Source organism: Miniopterus natalensis, chromosome 2 (assembly GCF_054644295.1).
Source record: "Miniopterus natalensis isolate mMinNat1 chromosome 2, mMinNat1.hap1, whole genome shotgun sequence".
NCBI classification, from domain to species: domain Eukaryota; kingdom Metazoa; phylum Chordata; class Mammalia; order Chiroptera; family Miniopteridae; genus Miniopterus; species Miniopterus natalensis.
Genome location: NC_142082.1, coordinates 24201793 through 24223827, shown reverse-complemented (window position 1 = coordinate 24223827; position 22035 = coordinate 24201793). Strand labels below are relative to the sequence as shown.

Sequence of the window (22035 nt, the reverse complement as noted above, 5' to 3'; positions counted from 1 at the left end):
TTGCAGGCACGGGGGGAAAAGCCTTGCTTGGAGCTGGGGGGGCTGAGACAGGGAGCAAGCGAATGATACAGCAGGAACCCTGAGTGATTATGGAAACCCAGGCCATCAGTGCCCACGGGCTCCCCCAGGCAGCTGGCCTGGGCCCTGCTCCACCGCACCTCAACCTAGATTCCAAACAGCCTGGAACAGAACTGAGGACAAAGAGGTGGGGAAAAGCAGCAAAATCATCCTCAGAGAAGGAACCAAATAACTACAGAAGGTGGGGGTGGGAGGGTTAAAATTAGAGAAAATACAGTAAGCCTTATAATCACAAGAATAATAAAATTATTACGAATGAGAAATCAACAATTCTAGAATAAACCTATTGAATTACACTTTCAAAAAGATGTTGAACAAAGATGAAGAAAATTGGCAGTGATGGGAAGAATTAATGAAGACAAAAATCAATATTACTCAGTAGAAAGCCAAGAGAAAAATACTAGAAAAACACAGGAAGTATGGGTAAAATAAGAACGCTGCCTGGTGTCCATCGGGATCCTAAGAGAATCAGACAATGACCTTGCAGAGAAAGAGAGAAACAGACACTTGCAAAGCCCCAGCCATCGCCAGAAGCCGATGAAAGATCTCAGGTGGTATGGCTGATAACTGAAAAGCTAAAGGGCAATTCTAACAACTTGTCAATGGATTAAGGCCTCAGTTTTCAGAGAAGTAATATAATTTGAGGAGCTACTGCAAATCATTAGCAACATTAAAATTGATTGTAATTACATTATGGCTAGTTGAATAATATAATAATGAGCCCTTATTTAGAAAAACACAGTTGTGTCAGACAAATGTGACAGCCCCTTACACTGGTATAGACACTTCTATTTTTAGCTGGCAGAAGAGCACAGTGGATACGGAAGCACCATCTTCAGTGTGAGGAAGACCTGGGTGCGAATCTCAGCTCTGTCCTCTTACCAGTTTGCACGTTAGTTAATCTCTCTAAGCCTTCATTTTTCCTCTCTCTCTAAAAATAAATAAAAGAATATTATTAAAATAATAATAATTTTTCATCTTTCTCATTGATGTTTAACAATTAACTGACAGAAAGACCTAGCATATAGTGAGTCACATAAATGGTACCTACTGTGAAGCTGAACAGCTTCTGTTGTGTTGAGCTATGCTCTAAAGGAGGGGGCGGGGGGAAACACACTTCCTCAATGTCAAGATCTTGTCAAGTTGCTAAGAGGAAAGAATGACAGTCATGTTGATAAATAGCCTGGTGCCTGGTGCTCAGCTCCTCCGAGAATGCATGCATTATCTCCTTTGTCCTTGCAACAAGGTTAGAGCTATATGGCTGTGATTCAGCTCACCACAGGGCATCTGAGACCCTGTCTACTGGTCCGCTAAATAAGAGCAAACCTCTGTGGCCCCCATGGCATCCCCCACAGTGGGCTTCACAGATGTACAGCAGCCAACCTCAGGCATCACAGGCCACCCTGAAGGTCATTTCCAGGAGTCCCACAGCAACAAGGTCATTCCTACCAGTTTGGGAGAGGTCAGCTGAGTGCCCGCTCACCGTAGATCACCCCAAATGGGTGCCATGTTCCACACACTTGATATGCAACAAGTATTTTCTGATTGATGCCAGTGACTAAAAACGGCCTTGTGCTTACATGCCTCTTGGAATGTAAAGTTATGTTTGCTGCTCTTTCAATTCCTCAGCTCATCTGAATATTCAAAAAGAGCCCAGCAATCATCTGCTGAATGAATTAAAAATGTGTATCTCCGTGCTAATCACAATTCTCACCACAGACTAGAGCTGTGTTTCGGGAGAGCAGATTATGTACCCTGTAAAATTCAATGGCTGAATTGTTTAGCAAATGTAAAATAGATAAGAAGACTGCAAATATTTTGGATTTCTTAAAAATGACTAAGTAAAGGTCATGTTACAGGATACTAGATTCTGGTCCTACTTGCTTTATAAATTATATTAATATTTAAAAGTCTTTAGGAGAAACTGTTTCCCCTACATCCTAAATAAAAGCTGTCTGGTCAGCTCAGTTGGCAGCAAGAATTTGTATAATGAGACGTTTGAGCAGCAGAAAGAGGCTCTCTGTGCTGTGCCCATCTCAGAAAACAAACGCAACAGACAGCGCTGCTCAGCCAAGACACTTCAAGGAGCACCGGAGAGGCCAGGCACTGATGCAAACTAAAACATGAAATACATGTTTTTCAGGGGGTTTCCAAACGCTTTGTTTTGTTTCAGTATCTCAAAAATACTTTAGAAGTAAGTGGATATAATGACAGTTTGTTGCATATTATCCAGTTCCTCTTTAAAAACAGCTCGCTGTAACACTTTGTTGCTCCTTCAAACAGTAAGAACAAAGTATTCCCTTCCTACTCCTACCCACCGACCTGCGGCAAACATCAGGCAACCTTAATCAGATTTCCAAATACGCACAGGCTTTTAACGTATTCAAGAACACAACCGCATTCTTTAAAATTAAAGTTAAAATCTGACTGTCAGAACAAGTATGAGAATACTCTGTTGGCAGGCATGTATCATTCTGTGGAGGGCAACCTGGCAAAACTAAAACCTATACTTGCACCATTTCTAGATTCCATTTCTACAAACTTGCCCTAAAGACCCACCACACACCAGCACATGTACACATGCCATTTCACCAAAGCTCTTTATCATATCATAAGAATGGAAACAACCAAAATATCCACCAACCAGGGACTGGATAAATAAATTATACCTATAATACAGAATACTGTGGAGTCACTAAAAACAATGAGGCAGTTCTATGCATAATAAAATGAACCAAGATCCACATAGTTAGGTGAAAATCCTACACTAAGTTTTTGTGGGGATTTTTAAAGCAAGGTATAGAGTATGCTACTGATTATACATAGAAATGATAAAGACAAAGAAATGCTCACCATATATTAGTAGTTAATCTTTGTTGAATGTATTCTGCGTGCCAAGAATTGCTCTTAGCACTTCATATGAATCATCTCATTAGTTCTTCTCAGCAACTCTGAAATATACCCATTTTACAGATAAGGTCACAGAGCTAGTGGCCAAGGTTCAAACTCTTTCTGGCCCAGAGCTCACCCCCTTGGCCACACTATAGTGAACTTTCTAATCCATACACTGTCTCTGAAAGTGATCATAAGAACTGGTATGAAGAGTGGTCCCCAGGGAGGGACCTGCCTGGCTAGAGGGTGGGGATGGGAAGGAGGTTAACTTTTCACTGAACCTTCTGAATTCTGTACATGTGTGTGACCTGCTCAAAAATAAATAAACATATGTAACAATTTTTTTACTCTCCCTGCTTGGATTAATCGCCAAGAAGGACAATATGAATCACTGTTATGAATGACACACATTTTGGAAGAAATACAGTTTTATTCATATGTTTACTTGTTTTCAAGGACTTGAAAAAATGGGAACTAAAACTTCATCCAGTACAGAATTCAAGCGACTCCCAAGATAATCCAAGGGGAATGATAAAATATGCATACCAAGAAACAGCATTAAGTCGACTGCTACAGGTGAGGGCCAAGGAGGTTCACTTACAAGAGATTATCCCAGACTTGCATCAAACACAGAAGTCTTCAGACTTTGTTATTTCTACATAAAGGGAGAAAGTAAATGCATTCCGGGTAGCAGAAAGAACAAAAGCATACTTGATCTATCTCTTAATTATGATCTATCTCTAACAGTCACAGAGAAAAACACCCATTTTTTCTCATACACAAAACATTCATCATAAAACCTAAAACCACGCCATCGTAACATATAAAAGGTATAAAAGGCCTGTGAGGTAGGGCCCCGTGTTTTGTGTGTTTATCTGAAATACAAGGTCAACCCCCAGAGCAGTGCTGCTCACACCTGAATGGGTACACCCACCACGGGGACCTTGTGAAAATGCAGATTCCGGTCGGTTAGCCGGGGCGGGACCCGAGACTCTGCATTCCTAACGAGCCCCCAAACAACGCCTGTGCTGCCGGTGGGCAGGCAGCCTTTGAGTAGCAAGGTGCCAGACAATACGTGTCAGTGAATCCAACTGCAATCTGGTAAATTAAGTTGTAGCAGTAAATTGCAACTATTAAAAATCTTAGCCCCTTCAGAAGCTTCTGAAAATTCGGGGAAGAGAGAGATCTGAATAGATTTGTATTTTCTCTTGAAAACTGAGCAGCACGACATAAAGAGGGAGGTTGTGCCTGTAAATTCACTGCTTTCAAATTTGGTCAGTAATTCAAAGTGGATTTCAGGAGAGGATCTGGTTTCAAGAGTGGTTGAGAGGGGCTAGTAATTAGCACACCGTGTTTTACATTACGTGAGCAATTTCGAAGCACTTAAATTTTTTCAGCTTAATGACAATTCATCCGAGGAGCACCAACAAGTCCCAGCAATTGTGGAACACAAGGTGCTGATGACAAGAGCAAAGTGGTCCCTGCCCTCCGGCAGGTGAGATGCGGAGACAGCACAGAAGCCCCTGGCACGGGAGGGGTCTCTCAGGGGAGGGGTCTCTCACAGGAGACGGAGGATACAGGGAAATGTGTGCGTGGGATGCAAACAATACACTTAAATTGCTGAGGAAACTCAAAGCAGAGAAGCAAAACCACCGGGGAAAGGAATACATATGAGGTGGTTTGGGTAATGATTTCAGAGAGGAAGTGAGTATTGGCTTCTTAGAAACGGTGAAGAAAAGCAACCCAAGTAAAGCAGAAAAGAGCAGCACACCGAGGTCATGGGACGCACAGGGCCCGGGGGGCGCCGTGGGGGCGCCCCCGTCTAGCACACACCTCTTCAGGAAGAACTGAGACGAGGTAGTGTTCCCAGGGTGGGGTCAGGGTAGGTTTAAATTCGACCTAATCTACGATAACTGTTGGAAGTTCCTGACTCAGGAGTTACCAGATAATTCTAAGAGTGCGCAGCATCTGGAGAAGGCCGGGTAACACGGGGCGAAGTGGTCTCAGAGACGGCGGAGGGAGGGAAGGTCCTCTGAAGTCAATATTCTCTCTGGGCCTCGGTTTTACCAACTGTACAGAAGTCAGCAAACTTTCCTGAAAAGGGCCAGACAGTGAATATTTCAGGCTTTGCTGCTGCATGCAAAAGCAGCCATAGGCGATACGTAAAGGAATGAACTGGAACATGGCCAGGTTTCAGTAAAACTTTATGTTACAGAACAGGCGGCAGGTGGGCTGGATCTGCCAAGGCCCTGGATTGTAAAATGGGGGTGATAATAACTTTCCTAATGTTCAATATTTCTGGGTCAAGATCAGGAGGGGAGGTTGATATAACTGATGAGTGACACTGAATTCAATTCAAATATTCATCAACTATAACTATCTACCTAGATCTAGAAAGATTTGCTCCCTCTCAGCTTTACCGCCATCCCTCCTAATTCACGGGTTGAAGCATCTCCTCTCATCCACCTACCTCTCTGGGGCCTCTCTCCTTAAATTTCCTCCTGTCTAGTACCTTCAACCTCCCTCTCTCTGTTGCTTCTCTCCATCAGCATACAAATAGCATCAATCTATCCAGTCCCCCGAAATAATAAACCCTACTTCTTCGGCCATCTCCCTTTATATCTCCCACATCACATCCCTTTATATCCCTTTATAGCTCCCTCTGTTCACAGTCAACTTCGGGAAACAGCAACTGTACCAGCTTTCCCCACTCTCCGCATATCCATTTAAAACCCCTGTGTTAATTGGATTTTTGACCCCACTACTTTTCCGTAAGAGTCTTTGCCAAAATCAATAGGCACCTCTCAGTGGCTGACTCACCTGGTCCCTCTCTAGCAGCGGAAACTGACAGTCACTCCTTCCTTCACTCTCCCCCCACCCGGCTTAGGGAGGGCTCCAGCTTCCACCGCCTGTGGCCCTGGCCTTCGGGGGGCTCCCCAAGCTCCCCTCCTCTTCGCTCAGGTACTTCCATTCACCAGGGCTCTTCTCTGAACCGCCTCTCTATGTAATAATTTATGCAATATAGCTTTGAGAATCATAAGCTTGTTATTTTCATTAAAGCCATGGAAGTGAATTATGAACTGATGCAAACGGAACCTGTCCCCTTCTCTTCAGACCCGCTGCACCCTCCCAGCTTCGCCAGCCCCCCAGTGGAACCAGCACCCACCTAGTCACCCGACCCAGAACACTTCTGCTCTCTATTTCTCTTCTCCTTCGACCCACATTCCCAGCCGGTGGTCATCTCCTGTCGGTGTTCATTTCCCACATGTTGCCCAGTGGCTCCAATGAAGACTTCTCCGTGTGACTAGGACCTGAGCTCTGGGCGGCGTTGACACTGCTGAGCGCTCCCGCAGGGGGCAACCCTCCCTCTCTGGCTCAGGGGTGCCGCACCCCTGCCTCTTTGGGCACTTGCTATCGCTACCCACGGAGGCTCCTTTTTCAGGGCCTGTTGTGTGCCTCGGACTCTCCCCCATGGTTCAACCCCTGACTCTGAGTCCCGTCCATCCACAGCCTTCAGCACGAAGTCCGAATCTTGAGCCATCCATTCCTCCTGGGCCCTGCATCCAGCTACTGGCCCACGTGTCCACTTAGCTACCATAAAGTGCACCCGGCATGCCCCCACCCCCCTTCCTCCAGCAGAACCCCTCTTCCCGGTAAGGAAGCCGTCCTAGGTGTCCCCCACCAAAGGCAGGGGCCAGTCAGAGCCCTGCACCCCTCGGTGTGCCCGCTGCACAACAGTGCCTTGTTCCACAACCGCTGAAAAACACACCTAGTGCCTACTTTTGGAGTGCTTCAGAGCCACACTGGGATGCAAACATGAGTCATCAAGTCAGTACCAGTCATGGAGCATAATATTTTCCAGCTGTTTCTCCAAATGCAAAATAAACAAGAACTACAAATAATCACTTTCCTACAAGGTCATGTCCTGTTAATATCATGATGAGCTTTAAATTTCAAACGGGAGGGAAGAGGTTTAAACATGTTTAATGTTTAACATTTAAAATCTGACCAGATCATACTGTGAAGCTAACTCTGTGAATGTGTGAGGTACCAGGAGAGCAGAGCTTTTGGTCGGGGGAACCTTGATCCAAATCACAATAGCCCCGTCCCTTACGGCTGAGTGACCAGGGCAAGTTATTTCTGCCTCAGTTTCCCCATCTTGAAAATGAAAATCTTAAGGGGTCTTTAAAGATTTAGATCAGATAATTTATAAAATGTGCCCAGTGCAAAGAAAATTTCCCAAAAGTATCAGATAAAGTAACAATTTTCAATGGTTTTCATCTCATGGCACACATAAATTAATTAATAAAATTCTGCACCACACCAAAAAGTATATATTTTGCCGATATAACCAAAAAAAAAAAAAAAAGTTATAATTTTGATTCATTCACACCAGATGGCTATTGTGTTGGCTGTTGTCATTTTTTAATTTGACAGTCTAAGGGACAAGAAGCCAGTGCCCCTGACTAAGCAGCCAGGTACTGCGTGTTTTAAAAATTCTTGAGGCACACTGGTTGAAAACCACTGAGATTAAGCAAACTCGAGATTTAAAAGGAAGCATTTTTTCCAACTTCTACTGAAACATAACTTTTTAAAAGTTCAAAAATCACCTCATACTGGAAAAGAACTGGAAAGGAAGAGAAATTATGACATGCATTCACTCACTTAACAAACTAAGTAATAATCAAATAAATTGTAGGGCAGTGATTTCTGTGGAACGGTATGCCCTAATCTCTCTCTTTGAAAAAAACAATGATTGGTAAAATCATTTTCCTGAAAGAGTACATAGATTTTCCTCTGTAACAGACATCTCTGTTCTATTGTGAGCAGACAGAAGTTCTGCCAAAGCACTCTAAACTTCAAACATTGAGACAACGCAAAAAAAAAAAAAAATCTAAGCTCTTTGTAACACAGGACGCCATTCCCCAGAGACTCTTACCCACTTTGACAGCCTTTCTGAGCTATGCACGTGAGATTTAAAGAGTCTTTATGCACCATCCAAATTGCTAGCCTTTTGTAATCCTCTGTTTAGTTGGTTCGCATCCTGTTATTTAATTAAATTCTTTCCTTTAATTATTGAACAAAAATATTCTAACTATCTGCTGAAGGCCTTCCACGGAGTACGACGGAACTTAGAAATATGAGTAAAACATGCAGTTCTCAGTCTGGTGATGGAGATAATATGGAAAGAGAGTAACAAAAATTAATAAATTTAAGATACATGCACCCGAGCTGTCATGGTCATTCAGGCAAGAAGATGCCATTCAGATGAGAGCGGGGAAACTGGGGAAGTCTTCTCTTCTCAGGGGTGGAATACTTGAGTGAGGCACTGAAGGCCGGGCAGGACCTGATGGACAGAATGAGGTGGCGGACATTTCAAGCGGGGGTGAGGGTGACTTGTGAGTCACACAACTCCAAGGACATTATTCACATCACAGTCATTTTGGATTTTAATGTTATTATGAAAATTTTCTGACCAATACCAATAAAGTATCTTGAGAAAGAAGTGGCTTTTTCTAATTTACACAATGTCACAATATCAACAAGCATTATGGATGCCTCCTAGGGACTATAAGAAAATCTGACTGTCTCAAACTCTATAAATATGTGAAGGAAAAAAACTCCCCTGAAAACCTGTCATCAAAAACCAGCCCTCACGCAGGACCTCCAGTCCAAATTCACAGTGCCTGGGTGGCCTGGAAAACCTCAAGCCAAAAATTTGTTTTAAGGTGGTCCCAGGTGGTAGAAACCCAATAAATCTGGCAGCAGCAAACATAAATTCTCTAGAGGAACCCACTTTCAATCTAGACCTCCAAGAAGCCCCACAGATAAATATTCAAAAAACTAAGTTTACACTTAAAAGTCACAAATATACAGGAGCAAGAACCAGCAGAACACCTCTCCTCCCAAAAAAAACAAACAAACAAAAAAAGATCAGCAAAGATTTCAGATACTGGAATTATCAAACACAAAATATAAAACAATTATGTTTAAAGAAATAAAAAGCAGCAATTGATAAAATGGGTATGAAACAAGAAACTATTAAAAATAAGCAGATTTAGCCCTGGCTGGTGTGGCTCAGCTGGTGGAGCATCGTCCTGTACACTGAAAGGTCACCAGTTCCATCCCCAGTCAGGCACATGCCCAGGTGTGGGCTCGATCCCCAGTCGGTTGGAGTGTGTGCGGGAAGCAGCCGATTCACACAGATGTCTCTCTCTCTCCACCCCCTTCTTTAACTTCAATTTAAAAAACATATTTTAAAAAAAAGAGAAAAAGCAGATTTTTTAAATAACTAAATAGAACTTTTAGAAATAAAAGCATGTAAAATAAGTGACATTTAAAACACGAAGGATATGTTTACTAGCAAACTAGATACTGAGGAAGAGATATTTTGTGAACCTAAAGGTAAAGCTGAATAAATTATTGAGAATATAGCAGAGAAGGACATAAATGGTATATTTAGTGAGAGTTAAAAGATGAGAATGTTGGAGCTGTCTGACAGATCCAGTTAGATTTCCATGAGGAAAGAAAGATACTGCATAGAGGCAATATATGAAGAGATAATGGCTGGGCGTTTTCTAGAACTGATGAAAAACACCCATCCAAAGATACAGAAGATCCACTAAGTCCAGAACAGATTCATGAAAAGACATCCACACCTAATAGAGCATAGAGATGCTACAGGACACCAAAGACAAAGAGATCTTAAAAGGGGCCAGAGTAAAGCAGGTTACCTTCAAAGAAGCGACGATGAGCTGGTTTCTCAAGAGCTACAAGGCAAGTCAAAAACAAGTGAATAATGCTTGTCGTGTGTTGAGGGAAAAACAAATGTCAATCTAGCTTTAATACAGGCTAAGGAGACATCTTAATAACAACAGCAAAATAAACACATCGTGGAAAGAATACTTTAGACAGAGGGAACAGGAAAGAGTATTTTTGACAGAGGGAACAGAAAGTATAAACATCTGGAGACGAGCACATGCTTGGGAGATCTGGGAAAGGCCTGCATGACAGGCAGAGTAAATGAAGAGGGGAGCTAGGAGATGAGGGCAGAGGAGCACCCGGGGGGCAGATTACAGGGCCTTTAAAGCTTATTTTAAGAACCTGAATTTCTCCACTGGGGAAGTCAGTGGAGGGTCCAATAAGCCACACTGGCTGAGCCCCATGTTGTTGAGTGTCCAGACCCCAGTTAGACGCCTGATACAGAGAAGACTCAGGCATCGGCTCTGAGGTCTGATTAGTTGTCCTTAAGGCACCTTCCAAGCTTGAAATATTTACTCAGGCAGAACAATGATAGAGGAATTATGGTTAATTATTATTCAACCAACCATACTTTATTAAGATATATGTCATGATAGTAACCACCAAGAAAAGCCACGAGGAATTCCAAAATCCAAGCAAGTTCTATGCTCCCCCAGATTGTTATCAGCCGTGGTATTTTAGCAGCTTCAACTCCTTTAAGGAAATTTTAAAAAGTAATACATAGTATTGAATACCTTCTAATCTACAAAACGGTGTGTTAAATAGGTCCCTGGGGTGATACTCAAAAGCCAGTATCTGATGGCTAGTTACATTTGTTGAAGTTGTGAGTAACTAGCTTCATGGAAGGTTTTTCTATTATCTAAGTAATGGAATCACTTGCTCAGTTCTTACTGATAATGCAATGGTGTTTTGGGTTTTTTTACATGTCTTTATCATGTACATTTTCTGCAGGATGGCTCTGGCATTTCAATGTCCAGTTCTCCTTTATGGGAATATATACTACATTCTGGCCAAGTTTATCAAGGCATCTCCCAGAAGAAGAGGGTGCAGTGGTATTTCTTCGCTCACCATCTTAAGTTCATACAGAAACACTAATTCTAACACCCAGGCCCACTTTGCCTATGTCTTCCATCATTTCCCATCTATAAGTCTCAACTCTAAGCAACCCCTTCTTTGCCCCAACTATATCGCGATCCTTTGCTAGGGCTCTTCCCCTTGTCCTAAGTGCTCTCCACACTCTCGCTGCAACAACCCAAAACATTAATTTCCATCGCCAATTCAAACACTTCCACAAACCTTCTGCAAGTAATTGTGTGTTTCCCACAAAACGGGATGCTCCTCAGAGTAGACAATTAGTCACAGGAATCCCTCAGAACGTGCCACTCTGTATCAGCTCTAAAAGTATTCTCACTGAATCTGCCCAGCCCTCACAAATTACCATGAAAGTGTTTTTCATCAAATCAGATATCAGCCCTGCCGGGCGTGGCTCAGCGGTTGGGCATCGACCTAAGATCCTGGCGATCAGGGTTCGATTCCTGGTCAGGGCACATGCCCGGGTTGTGGGCTCGATCCCCAGTGGGGGGCGTGCAGGAGGCAGCCGATCAATGGTTCTCTCATCATTGATGTTTCTATCTCTCTCTCTCCCTCTCCTTTCCTCTCTCTGAAATCAATAAAGATTTTTTTTTTTTTAAATCAGATATCAGCTTAAATCCTCATATTTTTTTTGCATAAGAGTACAGAACACACACCCAGTTCATCACTGCCTAGATTGTTGGCTAAAGCCTAGCAGATCATCCAATTTTGCTTCACATATCACCTATAACATTGTCAGCCCAGACCTCAGCCATCAAAGCACAGAACCCTCCAGAAAGGCACCTGCAAAGGGGACAACGCTGTGCTTCCTGCCAACCACAAGGTGCCACCTCTCCTCTTACCTGAAGAGATGGCACCAAATTATGGCAAAAATAATAACAGCTCACACTTATTGAATGCTTATCATATGCTAGACTCTGTTCTAAGTGCTTTCGGGGTAGTAATTCATTTAATATTCTAACAGCTACAAGGTAGGTGCTATCATTGTCCTTGGCTTAGAGATGAGGACACTGAGGTCTGGAGAAGTTAACTGACTTGCCCAGTCTCATCGCCAGGATGTGGGCAGACCTTGATTTAAACCTGGTCAATCTGTTGGGCTCCAGAGTTCACATTCTTAATCACAATTTCATACACGTGGCTATAAAGGACCTACTGTACTATCCAATCCATTGTGCCATGGGACCAGACAGGATAAAAATGCCTGCTCCTCAATTTTAAAACAAGAAGAAGAAAAAAAACAGATGAGCGAGTGCAGCAGACTTAGGAGCGCAGTCCAGGGCCAGACAGGCCTGAGTTATCGTCCCGGCTCTTTTAACTGTGCAACCTCAGGCAAATTACTTAAGCTCCCTAAGCCTCAATTTCCTCATCTGTAAATTGGGGATAATTACACCTTCTATCACTGCTGATGAGTGGCAGAAGTCGGATCCAACCCTATAATCTTTCCATAAGACTATGGTGCCACATCCCCCGGAAGATTATAATCTTGCAAAATTGTGGGAAATACCAGTGCTTCCCCGCTGCCGGCTGGCTTGGAGGCAACTGCACCTCCAACCAGAAGCTCCTGGCCCCGTGTTAGCCAGCGTGCACCACACAGGACACACGGGAGAACAAAGGCCACAGGACACACGGGAGAACAAAGGCCATCCCCTTCCTCACGAGCAGCTCCAGGAGCTAACGGGGTGCTCTCGGCGCCACCCCAACGCAATCCCCTCCAGCGAAGGCAGCAGCATCAAAGATGAGCACTAGCAGCCCCAGGAGCACCAATGTCTCTTTTGCTCAGAACACACTGCCCCCTGCACAGAGCAAAACACCACATTCTCAAACAGAGCGCACATCCCAACCCTCCTGGAGTGGCCTCACCCGAAGCTGCGGAGCGCTGGAGCCTCACCCCTCATTCCTGGGAGCCGGGCAAAGGCCCCGCTCAGGGCGTGTGAAGATGAGTCACCACAGGCAAGTGCCTCGTAGGGTCACCGCCGGCACAGTTCCTCGGTGGCCCGCTGCACACACCTTCTACATGCTCGCTCCGCAGCACCGGGCCCAGCTGCTTACAGAATGAAGGCAAAAAATTAAAATGAAAAAACTCACTAGAATCGACGGAATGTACCAAAGCAACAGTGCCGGTGTGAGGGATCTGGCACCATGGCTCACACTTTTCTTTGAGACTTTTCAAAGGTTCTGTAAAAAGTACTACTATTGCTCTAGAGATTTTGTAAGTAACACAGGCAACGTGTAGTCTGGATGGGAAGAACATAAGAACCTTCATTCCTGATCTATTTCATGATCATCTGGGCTATGTTCCCTATAAAAATAAATGCGACAGATACCAGAATATTGTTATTGTGGGAGGATATGATCATCCCTAAGGATCTCCACTCCTAAGAGCCATCCTTATGGATCCACCCCTGCACAGAGAGTCTCGGATACATCCTGCCTCTCCCGTTTCTCAGTAATAAATTTCATTTGTGAATGGTGTCTCCTCTTAAACCTATTTTGACCAAAGAGTGCCCTTTCATCTTACTAGTTCAAGATTTGGTAAGCAAGCCCACATTCCATATCCACTATCCCCTTCCCAATTTTCACTATTCTCTGATTAAGAAGTTAGATATTTTTAGATTGTCCCTACTGGCAGCAACTTTTTCCTTCTATCATTTAAAGATGTCCCTCTCTGCATTTTCTCCTGCTCTTTATTGAAATTCAGTAATTAATACAAGTACAACATAAATTTATGATCCCAACGCTCTTAATGATTTTTTTAAAAAATCAAAGTTAAAGTGTTGAGGTGAGTCCTTCTGCCTCGTTTCAGCCGAGAGAACAAGATGGGTCAGCAGCAGCACCCCTGGAGGCATCGGAGAAAATTCAGCCCGGTTCTTGCTCCTGCCGCATCGGCTCAAACCAGCACAGTCCCATCTGGAAGTACAGCCTCAGTACATGCGGCCAAGTGTTTCCGTCACCACGCGAAGGACACAGGCTTCATTAAGTTGGGCTAGGTGCACTTCCATGGATGGATCATACAAGACATCTACCTCATCGCAGAAACAATGCTAGCTCTTTGTACATAAAATTAAAAATTTTTAATTCTGGAAAAAAAAAAATGTTAAGGTGATGTTTTGGTTAAAAAAGTTTGTATCACCCAATAACTGTACGCAATCTAAAAAGTTAACAACTGTGCGTTGCTAGTAAACAGTATTCCCTCTTCATGGAAAAGCCTCCTATTATTCTATGATTTCCTCTTTCCCAACTGGAAACAAAGCTTTAAGTCCGAAGTGAAACACGGCAGCTGGCCCCGAGCATTCCTATGTGTAGCAAACTTATCAGAAAGAGAGATTCGCTCAGTTCCACTCTGCTGGTAACCGTGGCCACCACCGGCGATGGCTTCACTGGCTCCATCACCACCATCCGCTGTGAGTGACGGGGAGACGGCCAGACCGTCTGCCGTGGCATTAGCAGAGCTGCCACCTCCCTCTACTCCGGAGGCGGCCCTGCGCACCCAGCCGCCCCGAGCCTTCAGCCGCTCCCAGGAGAAATGCTCCGCCTCCACCCTCCACCCCACGGACCCCCGCAAAGGTTGGAGCCTATGCATTCCCTGCCTACGGTGCCAAGCGCGCGTGTAATGACAAAGGGAACAGAAAAAACAGCTAGTGTTACACACGCCTGGAAGAAGGCAAAAGAGCAAGGTTATCTGCGGTTTTGCTTTCTACGGTTTCAGTGACCCACAGTCAACCACGGTCTGCAAATGTTCAATGAAAATTTCCAGAAATAGACAATTCATATGTTTTAAACTGCACGCCATTCTGAGTAGCCTGATAAATTCTTGCTCCGTCCCACTCTGCCCTGCCCAAGACTTCACCCCCTTGTCCATCGGGGCCTCACTGTGTGTGCTCCCCACCCATCAGTCACTCAGTAGCCACTAGGTTATCAGACCCACTGTCCCGTTATCAGAGTACTTGTGCTCAAGTCACCCTTATTTTACTTAACGGCCCCAACGTGCAAGAGGAGTGACGCTGGCAATTCGGATACACCAAAGAGAAGCAGTAAAGTGCCTCCTTTACATGAAAGGTATGCATGTGAAAGAAAAAATACAGGAATGTAGGGTTCAGTACTATGTATGGTTTCAGGCATCCTCTGGGGTCTTATCTCCGGCAGATAAGGGGAAACTGCTCTCCAATGTTCTCTAGGTGCATATCTATTACGTTTCTCATCAATCAGGATCATTCTGCCTCTACAATGCCACAAATCCCCCAAACAGTCAGGGAAACCATTTCCCTGGGACAACATCAACATATTTGAAGATAACCACAGTCCTGACGATGGATTTTCCATCTTCCATGACTTAAGATCAGGTCTGCTCTTAACAGTATTGTTTTTTAATCTCCTACCATGGCTTAAGGCTAAAATACTATGAAAACCCTATGTTTTCTTTGGATGATTATTTTTGTTTTTAAACCGCTTCTGCAACCCCCAAAATAATCTAAAAGCAAAAGGTGTTGAAAATCACTTGCTACAATTAAATATACCCAGAGACAATCATAAGTTTAAAACAGCCAATGACCTAACACCCCAATTTGCCTTTCCTCCTAGGATGGGGGGTTCCTACAATGGGCTGCCTTGCCAGCAGCACAGTATTCATGCTTTCATGAGCTGGGAACAACCATCTCAGAGGCTGCAAAGAAGGCCTTATTGACATGCCAGGCACGCGTGGCCAGGGATGGCAGCATTCCTTAAGCTTCGACCCAAACCTTGGACAAGGAAGGAAGGCATAAAGAATGATTACCAATTTGGGGTGGGGGAAGGGGACAAGGGGGAAGCCTATCATACTATATGATATTTAAAGAGACAAATGTATTACCTGAAGCAACCTGGGGAGAATGTAATACTACGTTTCTGTTGTGCACAAAGTTTCAACTCATCAAGAAGGAATCTTAGGAATGAGACCTGAGAGGTGCCAAGGAGAGAGCCAGGACCTCCTCCGCCCCAGTACTACAACTCTCTCTCCTTGCTGTTTGATGTGACCCTGAAATTGCCTTCAGGTCTGGCTTTGACAAGACTCAGACAATTTAAAAATAATAGACAAATGTCACTTTCTATACAAAACCAAAGTGACACTCTCCTCATAGCAAAGACTTTTCCAATTACTAGCAAAGGGACTCCCAGCCGGAGAGAGCGTGTCCACAACCAGGACACTCTCCACACCCGTGGAGGTGCCCTTGCCATGGCTCACGACAGGCCCTTGGAAATAAAGCAGATTTGTTCTCATTACCTCTCAGTACTGATATATTCTTCCCAAATGTTCCTCAGACTCACATTTGTGCTGAAAACATTTTTCAAAGCTGTAAATCTAGGAGAGGAATGAAGACATTACTGGTTTCATCGGGTTTCTGGATAAAGAAATGGCCTTTCTACTCAGCTTCTGACTATCCTAAATTTGGAATTTATGAAAATAAAATACAAACTCCTTTATAAAAGTATTCACTACTGAATTGTGTTAAATACCATGGTTCTTTCGGGCTTTTAGCACAGTGTTTAAAATAGTTATAAAATAGTTAGCTGGCCACCTAAGATAATACATAGGAACCAGAACTCAGAAAAGGCCACTGTCTCAAAGGTACTCAGGCTATGAGTGGACTTTTGATGGAATAAATGCCCTCATTCACAGCCTGTGTGGAAACCTCCCTGCACAGTGATGACTCGCCGCCCCTCTTCCCGACATCAGGCCTGGGATGCCATGGACCTCACCAGCAGCATCGCTGACCGGCAGCCCCGGAGCAGAACCACAGTCCCAGGCATGGGACTTGCTGCCATCAGAACGGAGGCAGACCAGCAGCATCCGATAACGTGGTCCTCTCCCCCGTTAACTTCCCAAAGGACATGAACTCCCCCCCATACTTCACACATTATGTAAGGGTGTCGGTTAGTTACAGTGGGGAAAACAAGTAACTAAAAGCGTATTCTCCCCTTGATAAACGAGCACATCCTCTACTCATCTAAACTTACTTCGACTTCCAAGAGGTCACCTCTGGGTCTCCTCTCCCCGGCTGAGATCAAGGGCCCACGCTCATCTAACCACACATTGACAATGCTCCAGATTTAGCACCATCTTTCATCTTTCCAGTCAGAATTCCCCCATCTGTTTACATTTTCTTCCTGACAGCTTTCCTGTGGAAATCCAGATTTAAGTTATTTTCATTCCTTGTGGAGTCATTCCCAGTTGTCTGTCTAGTTTAAGTCCAGGCACCTTTCAAGACCCTTCTCTTTTGCTGTGCGGAATATTAAGTAAAAGGAGGGTGCTGTGTGCTCGACCCACATGCTGGAGGGAAAGGGACAGGATATTGACCAGTGTTCACCCGCAGGCCCAAAGCCCAAGATACTGGCCTTGTGCGGTCAAACTACAAAGTGTCAGTGTGGCAGGGAAAGAAAAAGCATCCGATCCACTGCCTCACTTTACAGCTGAGTGAATGGAGGCCCAGAGAAATCCAGTAGCTTGCCCAGGTCCTGCGAAGAAAACCCCACCTCTTTTATTTCTTCCTGTTCTAGTTAACTACTTCACCCGACTCAGGTAGTAACATTTTCCCCTCCAAAGGCATCGTTTCTATTCTGCCTGAGTAGAGTGTGGAGTGACTTACATGTTACTCCACATAGGACTGGGAGGGACAGGTCAGTACCATGCCATCCATTCCCTTTGAACAAAACATGAGTGCGGTAGGGACAGGTCAAGATCATAGACCCAACATAACCACAAAACGACAGTAAGGAGAAAGGGATTTGCAACTCAAAAGCTAAAGTGTCCCCTCAAATGAGGAACACTTTCAAAATGCTAAGAAGGTCGTTCACTGCTCTGAGAGAACATGAAAATCACAGGCACAAACTACTATAAATCACACCACAGAGAGTGGAGTGGACAATTACACCATCCACATATTTTCATTATGAAAGTATTAAATATTGGTAAGAATTCAAAAATTTGATAAGGCATATGAAAAAAGTATTAAACTGTATGAATGATCATGAAATTTCCTTCACCTTAATATTTTAAAAGGAAATATAATTAAAGTACAGGTTATAACTCCTATGAAAATGAAGATAGTGAAGTTGAACGAACTGTAAAAACTCAGATATTAAGAGAAGCTGGAAATGAATTAAGAAAATGAAAACCTGAGCAGCATATATTGTGGCCTTTAACTTTCCCAGGGGGAGAGAAAAATTGGATCCAAATGTAAAACGCAGTAATCTACACTATGAAAAATAGTTTTGATAAGTATTTTTTTCTATTTTTCTTTCAAAAATGCAAAAAGGAAAGGTAAAATCACACATACTCTCATCATTTCTTTTAAAATTATGTAAAGTGAGTAGTGGCTGTCCCTTCCTCCATTCCTATAATCCCCACCCTCATCCTGGCAGCCACTCGGGGACGCAGTTTGGGAACAGATGCTCCTTGGCTTGTTTCTCCACTCAAAGAGCCCAGCTCACATACACAGTCTCCCCATACACACACACACACACCGTACACACACATTCACATGCACTCACACATACACATACACACCATACACACATATTCACACATGCACTCACACATACACACACACTATACACACATATTCACACACAGCACATACATACCATACACACATATACACACATATTCACACACAGCACACACATACCATACACACATATACACATTCACACATACACACACACCATACACAAATATACACATATACTCACATATACACACAACACACATACATACACACATAAACACACATTCACACATACACGCACACACCATACATACACACATCAGACACACAGACACATGGACACACACTCACGCCTACATACACACATATACTCACATACACTATACATACAGACACACAGGCACATACACATTCATACATACACTCACACATACACACCATACATACACATATACATTCACACATGCACACACATACATGCATACATACACAATACACATATACACATGTACATGCACATTCCCACATACACTCACACATGTGCTCACATACATAAATATATACACAAAATTTTACAAAAATACACAAACATTCCACATATGAGTCAACTGGCTTTGAATATATTTCAGAATTTAAAAACTAAACAAGGAACAAGTTGAATTTTTTAAAGTAATACAAAGAAACTAAGTCATTCATCAATTACTTTGTGAGTAAGCTCAAGACCAAAGATCCCTAGCTATATACTTCTAAACTGCTAATCTATTTTAAATAAGAAAATGGTATAAATCACATAGGGTTAGGAATACATACTTGTGAAACCTCTTGAAATATTCTGAAAGAGAATTTATGAATTTCCTGTAATCATGGTTTGGATTCCTCCCCAAAACATTATTTTTTAAAAATTTGTTGTAAATGACTATTTATTGACTCTGAAACAAATTCTTCATAAAGCAAAAGTCAGAAACAGCATTAATATGAGAGCACTCACTGCATATATGCGGCATCAATCCCATTGATAACATTCTGAAAATCATCACAAGGTTTCTTAGCAGGATTCTCAGAGTCCAGACACATGGATTCTATTCAAAAGCATTTCAATAATTTGCTATGTGGCTTTGAAAAAATAATTTATGTGAAATTTACCTTCATTTCCCCCATAGTAGTTTGAGTAAATTTGCCAATTTGAGCTCTAGTCCAATCCAGTAGCTATGCAACCACAAGGGGAAAAAAGAAAGAAAAAAAAAACTATGTTTCTGGAAGCAAAAAATTTGCTCTTTGATTTTCTGTATCCTCTCTTAATTTCACTATGAGATGAAGGCACAACCATAAATATCAGATATCAAAACCATATGGTCACTCTTCCGTTTATCAAACCATATAAAAACTGCAGGCCTTTTCTTTCACGACCCATTTCTAATGTGAAATACCCAAGGCCTCCTGGGAGGCTGACAACAGGGCTTCTTCGGGCAGCACCAAGGCTTCCACGTTGCCCAGACCCGCCTGTCGGCTTCATCTCCAGAGGCCCTCACCTGATGTTCCCTCCGGTCCTGCCCAGGAACAACCCGCTGCTTTCCAAATGTCTTCTTCCCTACCCCTCTTCAATTCTGTTACGTCCACCTGGAATCCTTTCCTTCCCCGTGTCTACAATCTCCCACCTAACAAAATTCATAATTCCGGGCTCATCACAGTGGGCCCCGCTCCATGCATGTTCATCTGCCCCAGATCGCATGTGCCCTCTGCCTGGCCTCTACATTCCCTTCAGTGCCTATTGCGGTGCCTTATAAGCAGTACTCTCAATAAACAGTCACTGAACTGAATAATCCGTTGTCTAATATCCTGCTCCCAAAAAATCTATCTATACTCCATGAATAAAAATTGCACAATTTTAACAGCAGAAGGTTACTGTAGCCAAGTTATAGTTTGAGCATTTCACTTTCGTTTATTAGCTTTTTAAATTATTAATAACAAAGTGTCATTAAATATATATGTGCATACATATATAATGCCTTCTAAGACACTCGAATCACTGCCCCTATATTATTCTTATGCCATCTCTGAAGGGTCAGAAACATTTATTTTATATATGGGAAACCAAGGACCAACAAACAATATGTGATATCAACTTGGAGACCAGACTGCTTATGTACTACGGAAGACAAGAAAAGTAGAAAATAGAAACCTTTTTCTCAAGCAGCTTGTCATTTACTTGCAGAGAAAAGATAACACGAGACAAGTGGAGCATCTGTGCTTAAAGTATTTCTATGGTCCTGTTTTAAAATAGATTCCGCTTGGCTCCCAGCGGTGGTAGCTTTAGCCTCTTTGGTCGATGTCCATCGCAAGCATGGATCCCTGAGGCAGCTGAGAGAGCCGTGAGCTAAGAGTGACAGGCAGAGTGTCCCTGAGCACTGTGTGCGTGGCACACCCTGCAAGTGCCGTGGGAATCCCAAGATCAATGTGGCCAGAGGAGCAGTCGCAGAAGCCATAATAAGAAAGCACTACTCAAGCTGGCAGTTGAAGAAAACACAAAATCTGAAATGGTGACCAGGAAAAAAAATGGGAAGGAGAATTTGGGACCAAGGTGTGGAGGCAGCCATAAGCCCAGGGCCCATTGGGAGAAATGCACAAAACCCAGGAGACAGTCAAGTGCAAGACCCAGGTCCTAGTCCTAGATCCAGCCAAACAACGTTCCCTGCACACAGCGGGAAGGCTTTGCTTCTGCCCTCCCCAATCGTCCCTTCACCATTTCCCCAGATAAACTAGCTGGGTCTACATGAGGAATTCATATGTAACAATATCTCTTTAAAGTTTTTTTTCTCTAATTATGGAGGTAATCCAGGTTTACTATTTAAAAAAATATGTAAAATTCAGAAAAAGAAAAAGAAAAAATTTAACAACCATCTATATTATGATCCAATCACATTTCCTTCAACATTTATTCACAATTATAGCATTATCTGCCATGTGCCAGACTGTTTTCTAAGCTCTTGGATACATCAGTGAGCAAAATAGACACACACACAAAAAATCCCTGCCCTCCGACAACTTATATTGTATCAGGAGAGAAAGACAATAGCAATAATATGAACAAGTAAGTCGTATAGCATGTTAGGAGGTGGCAAGCATGGAGCGGTAAGGAGCAGAGCGGGGTAAGGCCATGGAAGTGCATGTGGGGTGGGGGTGGGAATGGCTGCGAGTTCAGTAGGACAGCCCAGGAGGGCTGGATTGAGGAGGCAGCATTATCAAGTGGAGATCACAGTTTTACAGGCTCTCCCCCCTCACTTATTAGATGGTATTTCCCATGTCACTACATATTCTTTTGCAATATGAGTTTTAATGACTGCAGAGAGCTCCAGCTCACGAAGTTACCATAATTAATTTCATCATTCTGCTCTGTGGGGCAATTAGATTTTTCTCCCTTTCTTAACTATTATAAATGCTGCTTCTATTTCCTCAAAAGAAATGTAAAGTGACATCACACAGAACTGGGGACAAACAATGTTAAAGCTCGTGGCATACACTTTAACCGCACAGGACAGCAGCGTCTTAAAGCCATATGCACGGACTCTACTTCCTCTCTTCCTATCACGGTTCCTGCCACCCCCACCTGACAATCTTTTCATTAGGCTCACAAGCGTGCTCTGGTTTCCCCATCTCTGTACCGTCAGCAACTCTGTATATCAGAGGGGAACTCTTCCCTGGAAGCCTGCCTAGGACAGGGATTGGGATAGAG

General features: G+C 43.3%; 1 protein-coding gene, 1 long non-coding RNA gene and 1 pseudogene across 3 annotated transcripts in view; 1 reads left to right on the top strand and 2 right to left on the bottom strand.

Annotated features, from left to right (window-relative positions):
• Positions 1-22035, bottom strand: part of CSGALNACT1 (chondroitin sulfate N-acetylgalactosaminyltransferase 1) — a 268050-nt gene that overhangs the window by 179060 nt on the left and 66955 nt on the right. The window lies entirely within an intron of this gene.
• On the bottom strand, positions 2988-4993 carry LOC148093655 (uncharacterized). Its single transcript, XR_015713984.1, has 3 exons — positions 4913-4993; positions 3517-3625; positions 2988-3029 (listed from the first exon to the last, which is right to left on the bottom strand). It is a non-coding gene; the product is annotated as an uncharacterized LOC148093655 (long non-coding RNA).
• Positions 13641-13811, top strand: LOC148093654 (small ribosomal subunit protein uS14 pseudogene; annotated as a pseudogene).